We start from the raw sequence: 9,597 nt of genomic DNA, 5'->3' as shown, positions 1-9,597 counted from the left end.
TCAAGTTCTCTGTTGATTTTTTTTTTAATTTATTTTTTATCTTGATTCAGGACCAAAATACATATTGACATTTCTCATGGCTGTACACTGGAGGCTTTCTTTTTGCATACTATCCAGTCCCTGCCACCTCTTTACAGCCAGACCAAAGCCTGTAAAAGGTCAGAAAAGAGCAGTTTGATACTGTGGACAGAAAACAGTATATTTTACTTAAAGATTTTCTTTACCCAGTTGCATCTCCCTTATCCCAACTGCATCAATCTGCAGCAATCAACTGTGTTTTTCACTGCTGTCACTTATTAGCTGAGAAGAGCAAACTGTTCTTTTTTAAAGTGAAGTGCAAGCTGGTATTCCAGGTTTTTATGACTGACAAATTCAGATTGATATGCTAATCAATGCATGTTGTCACCTTTGTGCTGAGCTCTTTCCTGTCAGAATGTTCTGTGTCCCATTGGCTTTGTTTTTTGCAAGACTCTCTGCTAATACGATTAATCAGCTAACCCAGGAATCATCTCCCATCACAGAAAACTGAAATAATCTTTTCAGCTGTAGGTACTCTGCAACTTTTGTCTATGGTGGAATCATGTGCTGTTAGATAGATCTAGAATGTATTTTAGCATTATAAATCATTACCAACACTAGCTCCAAATCCTATGGAAATGTACCACTATATACATGTATATTTTAAAGCTTGTCTACCATTGACTTCACCGAGCAGTCAGTCCAGTGGAAGTCCCTCCTTCAGTCCTATGACATTAAGTTTTGAAAAGCACACAGATCCAAAAGCTCTAACTCTAAGGTCTATAAAGAGTATTTCCTGGTGAGCACAGAATCTGTGAAACTAGGTTTAGGGATAAAAACCTTCAGCTTTTAAGAGACAGGAAGCTCAGTGAAGTAAATTATTCTTCTGAATTCCTGCCACAATGGAGATGTTTTTCAACAGCCGCTGAGAGTTTCTCGTAAAGAGTGATGTCCCCGCTATTTTTTTCATCTAATAAAAGAGGCCCCAGTAGTTCCAGGTAAGTACAGGATTGACTTTGTGATGACTTTGTAAAGATGAGCTTCTGGGTGAAGACCTGGGCACCAGGTCTTTTCCAGTCAAAGATGGATAAAGCTGAACCCTGTATGTGACTATGATCAGCTGCAGATTTTTATGACAGAAACATAAAGAACCAGAGAAGTATAATACCGTCTTTCTCCTGGTATGCCATCCAACATTTTTTTTAAAGTGCTGTTCTGGGAACTTACTGAGGAGATCAGATTTAGGGTACCGTGTTTAATAGCAATGCTGAGACCTAGCAAAAGTGATTATATTTATTCTTCTGGTATATACATCATCTGGCTATGAGATCCACAAGTAAATAATACCCTGTGCCAAAAATTGTTTCATCTTGTCTCTTAAATCTGTGGCCTAATAACTTCTTTGGACTTTCTCTGATATCTTTATTTCTAAACCTCAAGAAATAGCCATTCTCTATTCATTTTCTCCAAATTAGTTACGATGTATTAGATGTGTTTCTTTTGCAAGCAGAGAATTTTTAAACACTCCCATATGTAAACTACACCATATCTCTCACTTCTGTTAAATGTTGTTGTCTTTCTCTGCAAATCTAGTTACCTGTATCTCTTTTTTCTGAATGGTTGTAGTTACATTATAGATTCATGCTGTGGTACAATTGCATTTTGTTCTTTATACCCTTTCTAACAGTTCATAACACCCTATTTGAATTTTGGCTGCTACTAAGCCAATGCTTTCTGAGAATATCTACACTGATATCTCTCACAAGCAAGGCAGATGGGGCTTGGGCTGGGGCAACCGCGGGAGATGTAAACGGGCCCCTAGGGAGTGCAAGTGACCAGGGGTGCATCAGAAAGGGCAAGCAGGCAAGGCAAGCAGGCAGCTGGTGAGCTCTCCTTATGGTCTATGCTCTCCTGGAAAAGACTTAGCCATGGTCTCCACTCAGACAAGAGCCATTGCCAGAAGGGATGTGGTGACACAGACAGAACTCCAGCTAAAGCATGCAGCCACCCAGGTCTCTGGCTGCAGGGAGTGCCAGAGCCTCGCTCTGGTCATGGAGGGCTCCCAAGACAACACCTGTGTGAGGTGTGAGCAGGTGGAGGATCTGCTCAGTATGGTGGCAGAGCAAAAAGAAGAAATCGCAAGTCTGAGGAGTATCAGGGAATGCGAGAGGGAGATAGACTGCAGGAGCCACTCCCTACCATCCCTGAGATGAGCACACCAGATGGAAGCATCAAGAAATGGAGTGGATCCCCTGCCTTCATGCTGCCAGGCAGAGGGAGGGGACCCAAGAGACGGAGGAGGATAGATGCAGATCCCTGCTTGGCACAGCAGGTGAATCCTCTCCTGGCCAACTTCGTCCCCCAGGATGACCTTAACTATAGGTATGGGGCTTTGGAACCTGAGGGCCAGGAGGATGAAGATACAGACAGTGACCCACCTGAGGGGTTGACTAAGGGGAACCAGTCAGCCCCACACATTGCAACGGCCACTGGTAAGAAAAAAAGAAGGGTAATTGTTGTAGACAACTCCCTTCTGAGGGAAACAGAGGGCCCGATATGCTGACTGGGCCCATCCCATAGGGAAGTCTGCTGCCTCCCTGGGGCGAGGATAAGAGATATTACCAGGAAGCTCCCTGGGCTAGTAAAAGGATCTGATTATTATCCACTAGTGGCTGTTCAGGTCGGCAGTGATGAGGTAGCCAAAAGAAGTACAAAGACAATCAAAAGGGACTTCAGAGAACTGGGGCGATTACTTGAAGGATCAGGAGCACAGGTAGTGTTTTCCTCCACCCTGTTGGTAGCCGGGAGGCACACGGAAAGGCACAGGAAGTCCCACCTCATTAACATGTGGCTCAGAGGCTGGTGCCAGCGGCGGAATTTTGTTTTGTTTGATCACAGGGCAGTTTACATGGCCCCAGGCCTGCTGGAGACAGAAGGGGTTTACCTGTTGCAAAGGGGGAAAAGGATTCTGGCTCAGGGGTTAGCCGGCCTCACTGAGAGAGCTTTAAACTAGATGGGAAGGGGATAAAACCAGGCTTGCTAGGGATGAGCCTAGGGGTGTCATGCCTGTGTTGGAGAAGAGATCAATAGATCAACTGAAGTGCATTTACACCAATGCACGTAGCATGGGCAATAAACAGGAGGAGCTGGAAGCCATCGCGCGCCAGGGAAACTATGATGTGGTCGCCATCACGGAAACATGGTGGGATGACTCGCGTAACTGGAGCACTGCAATGGATGGCTACAAGCTCTTTAGAAGGGACAGGCAAGGAAGGAGAGGTGGAGGGGTAGCCTTGTATGTTAGAGGGTGTTTTGACTGTCTAGAACTCAACAACAGTAATAAAGTTGAGTGCTTATGGGTAAGGATCAGGGGGAAGGCTGATAAGGCAGATATCCTGGTGGGAGTCTGTTATAGACCACCCAACCAAGATGAGGAGATAGATGAAGTACTCCACAAGCTGTTGGCTGAAGTCTTACAATCTCTAGCTCTTGTTCTCGTGGGAGACTTCAACTTACCAGGTATCTGCTGGAAATACAACACATCAGAGAGAAAGCAGTCTTGGAGGTTCCTGGAGTGTGTGGGAGATAACTTCCTGACGCAGCTGGTAAGCGAGCCAACCAGGGGAGGTGCCCTGCTGGACCTGCTGTTTATGAACAGAGAAGGCCTGGTGGGCGAGGTGGTGGTCGGAGGCTGTCTTGGGCTCAGCGACCACGACATGATAGAGTTTTCAATTCTTGGAGAAGTAAGGAAAGGGGTCAGCAAAACCGCTATCCTGAACTTCAGAAGGGCAGACTTTGGATTGTTAAGGAGTCTGGTTAACAGAGTCCCTTGGGAGGCAGTCCTGAAGGGCAAAGGAGTCCAGGAAGGCTGGATGTTGTTAAAGAAGGAAGTCTCAAAGGTGCAGGAGCAGGCCGTCCCCATGTGCCGTAAATTGAGCAGGCGGGGGAGAAGACCGGCTTGGCTGAATAGTGAGCTTTGGCTAGAACTCAAGAAAAAAAAAGGAGAGCTTACTGCCTTTGGAAGAAGGGGCAGGTGACTCAGAAGGACTACAAGGATGTTGTGAGGTTATGCAGGGAAAAGATTAGAAAAGTGAAGGCCCAGCTGGAACTTAAGCTGGCTGTCACTGTTAAAGATAACAAAAAATGTTTTTATAAATCTATCAGTGACAAAAGGAGGGCCAGGGAGAATCTCCCTCCTTTGTTGGATGCAGAAGGTAACCTTGCCACGAAAGATGAGGAGAAGACTGAGGTACTTAATGCTTTCTTTGCCTCAGTCTTTGATAGTCAGACTGGTCATCCTTGGAGTTTTCAGGCCCCTGTGCTGGGAGATAGAGATAGTATGCAGAATGAAGTCCCAGTTGTTGAAGAGGTGGCAGTCACTGACCTGCTCCTCCACCTGGATGGTCACAAGTCCATGGGGCCAGATGGGATCCACCTGAGGATACTGAGGGAGCTGGCAGAGGAGCTTGCCAAGCCACTCTCCATCGTTTATCAGCAGTCCTGGTCAACCGGGGATGTCCCAGATAAAGCTTTTGTCTTCCTAAGTAACTGTTACATGCGATGGAGCCCTGCTTTTCTGGAGATGGCTGAACACCTGCCTACCCATGGGAAGTAGGGAATGAATTGCTTGTTTTCCTTTGCTTGCATGCGTGGCTTCTGCTTTACCTATTAAACTGTCTTTATCTCAACCCACGAGTTTCCTCACTTTCACTCTTCTGATTCTCTCCCCCATCCCACCGGCGGGTAGTGAGTGAGTGGCTGTGTGGGGCTTGGGTGCTGACTGGGGCTAAATCATGACAGGTGGCCAGAGAGAGTGGATAGGACAGGCCAGCCGTAAAAATCTTTCAAGCAGCCACTCCTTGAGGGAAGGCATAGATTAGAGTAAATGAGATGCAAGAATTGCTCTGGTGGAAGAGAGCTGAGGCTTCTGTCAATTTCTTTTAGAATTATCCTTGTGTCAACTAATGAGATATGAAGGGGCAGGTTTTGTTATGCAAGGAGCTAATCATTTATATCTGAGGCAGTAATATGATTTTATCTGTTTATATTTTCCTGGAGTATTAAGAGAAAATATAAGCATTCCTATAGGGCTTTTTAAAAAAATATAAATTGGAACAGCAACAGATTGTCAAAACCTGTAGAAAAATACTATTCCCTATTACATGCTATCTTTTTTCCACATCATATAAAAATGAGTTGATTTCTTCTAAATCCTGTGTGATTTTTCTGGTTGGGATGGTATTCAGATTTTTAAATGAAATTCTTTGTAGGCTTTAGCTAGAGTTTTTAGCAGTGCCTTTCAGAATTATGGAAACCACAAAATGTAGAAGAGAACTGCTGAATAATGTTGGTAGCTTTAAAGTTTCCAGAGGGAGATGATTATCATGTATAAAGTGCATAGGTTCTCTCTATAAGGAATATGCAACACCGTAGATGAGAACCAAACAACAGCTTTAAGTATCAAATCTCCAAACAGTAAGGGCTGTAGATTAGAAATCGACTGATGTATCTTTTATCTGACAAATTTAGCATCAAAAAAGAGATAGAATGTATACTTAATCCCTCATTAGGTATAATCAAGCTTGTTGATTAATTTGATCTTCTAATCTTGTGTCTGAAAAGCAAAGTCTGTGCCAGGAACACCTTGATTGCATAAGTGAATGTCATTCTTTTGGGATAAAACACCTGAGAATTACACAGACATGAAAAAATCTGAAGGCAGCCTAAGTGACATGGGAGAAAACCAGCATTTGCTTCAGAAAGGCAAGAGGCTGTTTACACTTATGTCTGTCATACCTCATTCTTAAAGGTCAATACAGTTTCTTTTTTAGAAAACAATAAATTAAATGGTATAACAATAAGACATCAAACACTGTAACAAAATACATACTGTCATTGAAGAAGAATGCTGACATTTTGCAAGATCCGTTGTGGGAGTCAATGGAAAACATTGAAGAAGGGAAATTACATACTTGCAAACATTAATAAGATTTAGTGGTGATTTTTAGTTAAGCACATACATTGTCATTCAGGAGAATGAAAGTATTTGCAGTTCAGTAATGGCATTCATTTAAGGCATTTAGGTCTGAATTTTGAGTTATAGTGACTGATGTAGAACTGTGAGCACTTTATCAGCCCGGCTAGTCCAGTGGTAGCTAAGGAAACTGTGTAAGGAACCGCTTAGGAGCCAGTGTTTGCATCTGAGCCTGGAGTAAAGTAAAATTATTAGCAGTTACTTGGCGGCAGTCATTCAGATAATCTCAAGAACATCTACATTGAGGTACAGAATTGTACTTCTTGGAAGAGAATACTGCATTTTTGGTGATTAAATATTTTGGGTTTGTTAGTCTGTTTTTATGCCTTGGGGAAATACACTCCAGTCCTCCTTTTCAGAGCTATTGGACTCCCTCTGATATGGAAGTCCGTAAATAAATTGTGCAGTCTGAGAGGGTTCATCATCGTTCTTACAATGACTTGTGTGTGGTGCTCCTTGCTGAAGACGGCACCTTCAGCCCCTTGCAGAAGCCTGAAAGATTGGTGCTAATTAGAGACAAGGAGGAGAGCTGAGAAAATGTAAAGGGGCTTGGCTTGAGGAAGAAGCAGGTAGTGGATATATAGAAGCACAAAGGACAGAATTAACTATGTAGCTACTGTCCATTAAAGCAAGTCTCTGTAAAAGTAGTAGAATTAATCTGTAAAAGTAGTAGAATTAATTTCACAGAAGAACTCCCCCCCAAAAACAAGCTCTTATTAATATTAATCAGACTAACCTTTTATTAATGTTAGTCAAGCTGGTTATTCCCTTTTGAAAAAACTGGTGATATCTTTTCCTCCAAATATAATTATATGAGGATAATTAGCTGGCTGAGAGCAGGGAGACACATAGAGCAGAAACAGCTCATTTTGCTGTTAATAAGGTCTAGCATGGTGTCTAATTGGCTGTGCTCCAAAATGTACAGGCCAGCTAGGACAGCAACAGGATTCAGAATGAAGAATAGCCACCTTTCACAAGGTCACCCACTGCTTTTCCTTTGGTGCTGTTTGAATGCAAAAACCTTAGTTTGTAGGGAGATCTTTTCAAATAAGGTAAGACAGACTATCTTTTAAATGCTTCACTTTTGCAGCTGAAATAGAAAAATAAACTTGCAAACAATAGTTCACCCTAATTATCCAAATGAATTTCCAGCAGAGATTTATGTTAGAATTATGTGGAAGTCAAAGCATGAGGCAAGGTTAAAGAAAATCTCTCTGGGTTGTGCTTTTAGGCATTTATCTAATAATCACTCCATTTGAATAGTTGTTTTGTGAATTAAATAGCTAATGTTTATAAAGTTTTTTTGAAAATGTAAGTAGAAACATTGTGCAAATGCTCACTATTATTATTACTACACATTAATTATTGTATTAAGAACAACAATTGCCTGTCTCAGTTATGGACCCAATCCAGCTCCCAATGTTTTTGATAGGATGGATTTCCTCTAGGCTAAATGGTTGACTTTTCCATACCATTTAATGAGAAAAACATTTTCTTTCCCAACATTATCATTATATACAGAGACTCTAATGGGAGTGCCATGCTTTTTTTCTTTATATATAATAGCTGGTCCTATAGGTATTATTTGCTCAAATGATGTAAAATATACTGTTGGCTTGGAAATAAGGCTGAAAGCCCAGTTTTTCTACTACAGACAAATAGCTTAGGGGTGACAACATGTCCTCCCTGAACCCAAAGGTAAACTCTTCAGCTAGTTGACATTGTTGTTTCAGAGTACTGAAATAATAGCTTTGATTGCCATCTCTTCTTGGCAGAGAATGTGAATAGAAATCCCTGCAATTTGTGAATTTTGATTACAATTGCTTACCTTTCCACATTTTCAGTTCTGTTTCAAGGGTAGCACATGGAGGCTGTATAATCCCATTTCTCTGCTGTTCCTGTTGTGAGGAATATTCACTACCTTGGAAACTTACTCTAGTTTTGTTTCTTGTCTCTTCTTCCAGTTGTAGTAGTACAGAACAGGCTATAATACAGAACCATCTTAAGCATCATGGCTTAAGAAACCTTTAAGATACACTGGAATTCAAATAGTCCAAAACTTAGTGCAGGACGTGAGTGACTGAAAATGGACAAGGAAGAAGAAATATTGGAGGAAATAGACTTTAGCAAAGAGGAAAATATGTAGTTCTTTCTTATGAAAATAATCCATTTTCATAATCCATTTGCACTGCCTGGAGCAGATATTGATAGTAAAAGCCCACTTGGGCATTACTTGTATATATATTTTTCTATATCACCCCACATCCACAGTGTTTGAGAATCTTAAATAAGAATTGTAATTGCAGTGTTGGATTACAGAAGATAATATTTCAGAAAGGATTTTTTAATGTGTTGCTTTCTGGTGGATGCCATCAGCAGGTGCAAAACTGCAGTGTTCACATCTCCTGTATTTGCTCTACTAAAACCTGGCAGAGTGCTTCTCTCACTTTACCAGTCCATTATGTATAGCAACTTTGTACTGATGTTTGCTATATATCACTGTGCTATATAATTTATTTCTCTTTTCTTAGCAGACATTCATTTTCCTTTATAAACATGCCAGCAATCAGGTGTCTCTTAGCTCCAGGATTTTTTTAGCATTTATAAACAGGAAAGGTAAGTAGCATTAAGTCCTGTGCCAAAATGTTTGTGATTTAGGCTTGTGTTTCAGAAGCACTAGCTGTCTTTTCCCTTCATGGTGTTAGCACAGAAGAGCATCAAGAACGCTTGGCTGCATGTTTCACTCAAGTACGACAGTTTCAATGAGCACTCACAGCATTGCTGTTAGGCTTGCAGGACTGAACAGAAGATACAGGTATGTGGCACAGGGAGCTGTGGGGAGAGAGAAGAGTCTGTGTGCACGTGTTAACAAGTGTCATGCTTGTCTGAAGTTACTCATCTGACTTGGTTTCTCTGGCACGCTTTGTCCTATAGGCAGTTGCTGCCTGTGAGTCAGGCGCTGAAATCGTACTCTATTTTCTGTGGTAAATCCAAGCCTGACCCTAAATATCTTTTTATCTCCATTTTCTAAATATGTCTTGATACTACCTTTGAAGCCATTTTCTGTCTTATTTGCACTCAGCTCAACCAGCAACATAGGCCTTTTTTTGACAGATCAAAAGAGTTGACCTCCCCTTGCTCACCTTTCCTGTGCCATTGGTGCCTGGAACAGCCGCGTGTTAGAATACAGCTGGGAGATTAGGCAGAAAGATCTGTGTTTTCCAGGCTGATGTAAGCTGGTGGCAATGCTGTTAGAAAATTTATTTGAACTGATTCTTGTACAGTTCATTTATATTTCCTCTCTCCACTTCTCCATATGCTGACATGAAAGGCATAAAATATCTAAACCAACTTAGATACCAAGTATCTAAACCAACTTCTATCTGTATCGCTTCAGAAAGTCTAGTTTTTTACTTCAGTTTGCGCTAAACAAAGACCCCCCCCTTAATTTCTGGACCATAAAAAGCTTGACACTGAATTTGCAGGGCTTTAAGATGTTCTTAATTTAATCCACAGAAAATGGCAAGAAATTAAAATAAAAACAC

This window comes from Phalacrocorax aristotelis, chromosome 4 (genome assembly GCF_949628215.1).
Source record: "Phalacrocorax aristotelis chromosome 4, bGulAri2.1, whole genome shotgun sequence".
In the NCBI taxonomy this organism is placed as follows: domain Eukaryota; kingdom Metazoa; phylum Chordata; class Aves; order Suliformes; family Phalacrocoracidae; genus Phalacrocorax; species Phalacrocorax aristotelis.
The sequence above is the reverse complement of the archived record's forward strand: the minus strand, read 5'-3'. Positions refer to the sequence as shown.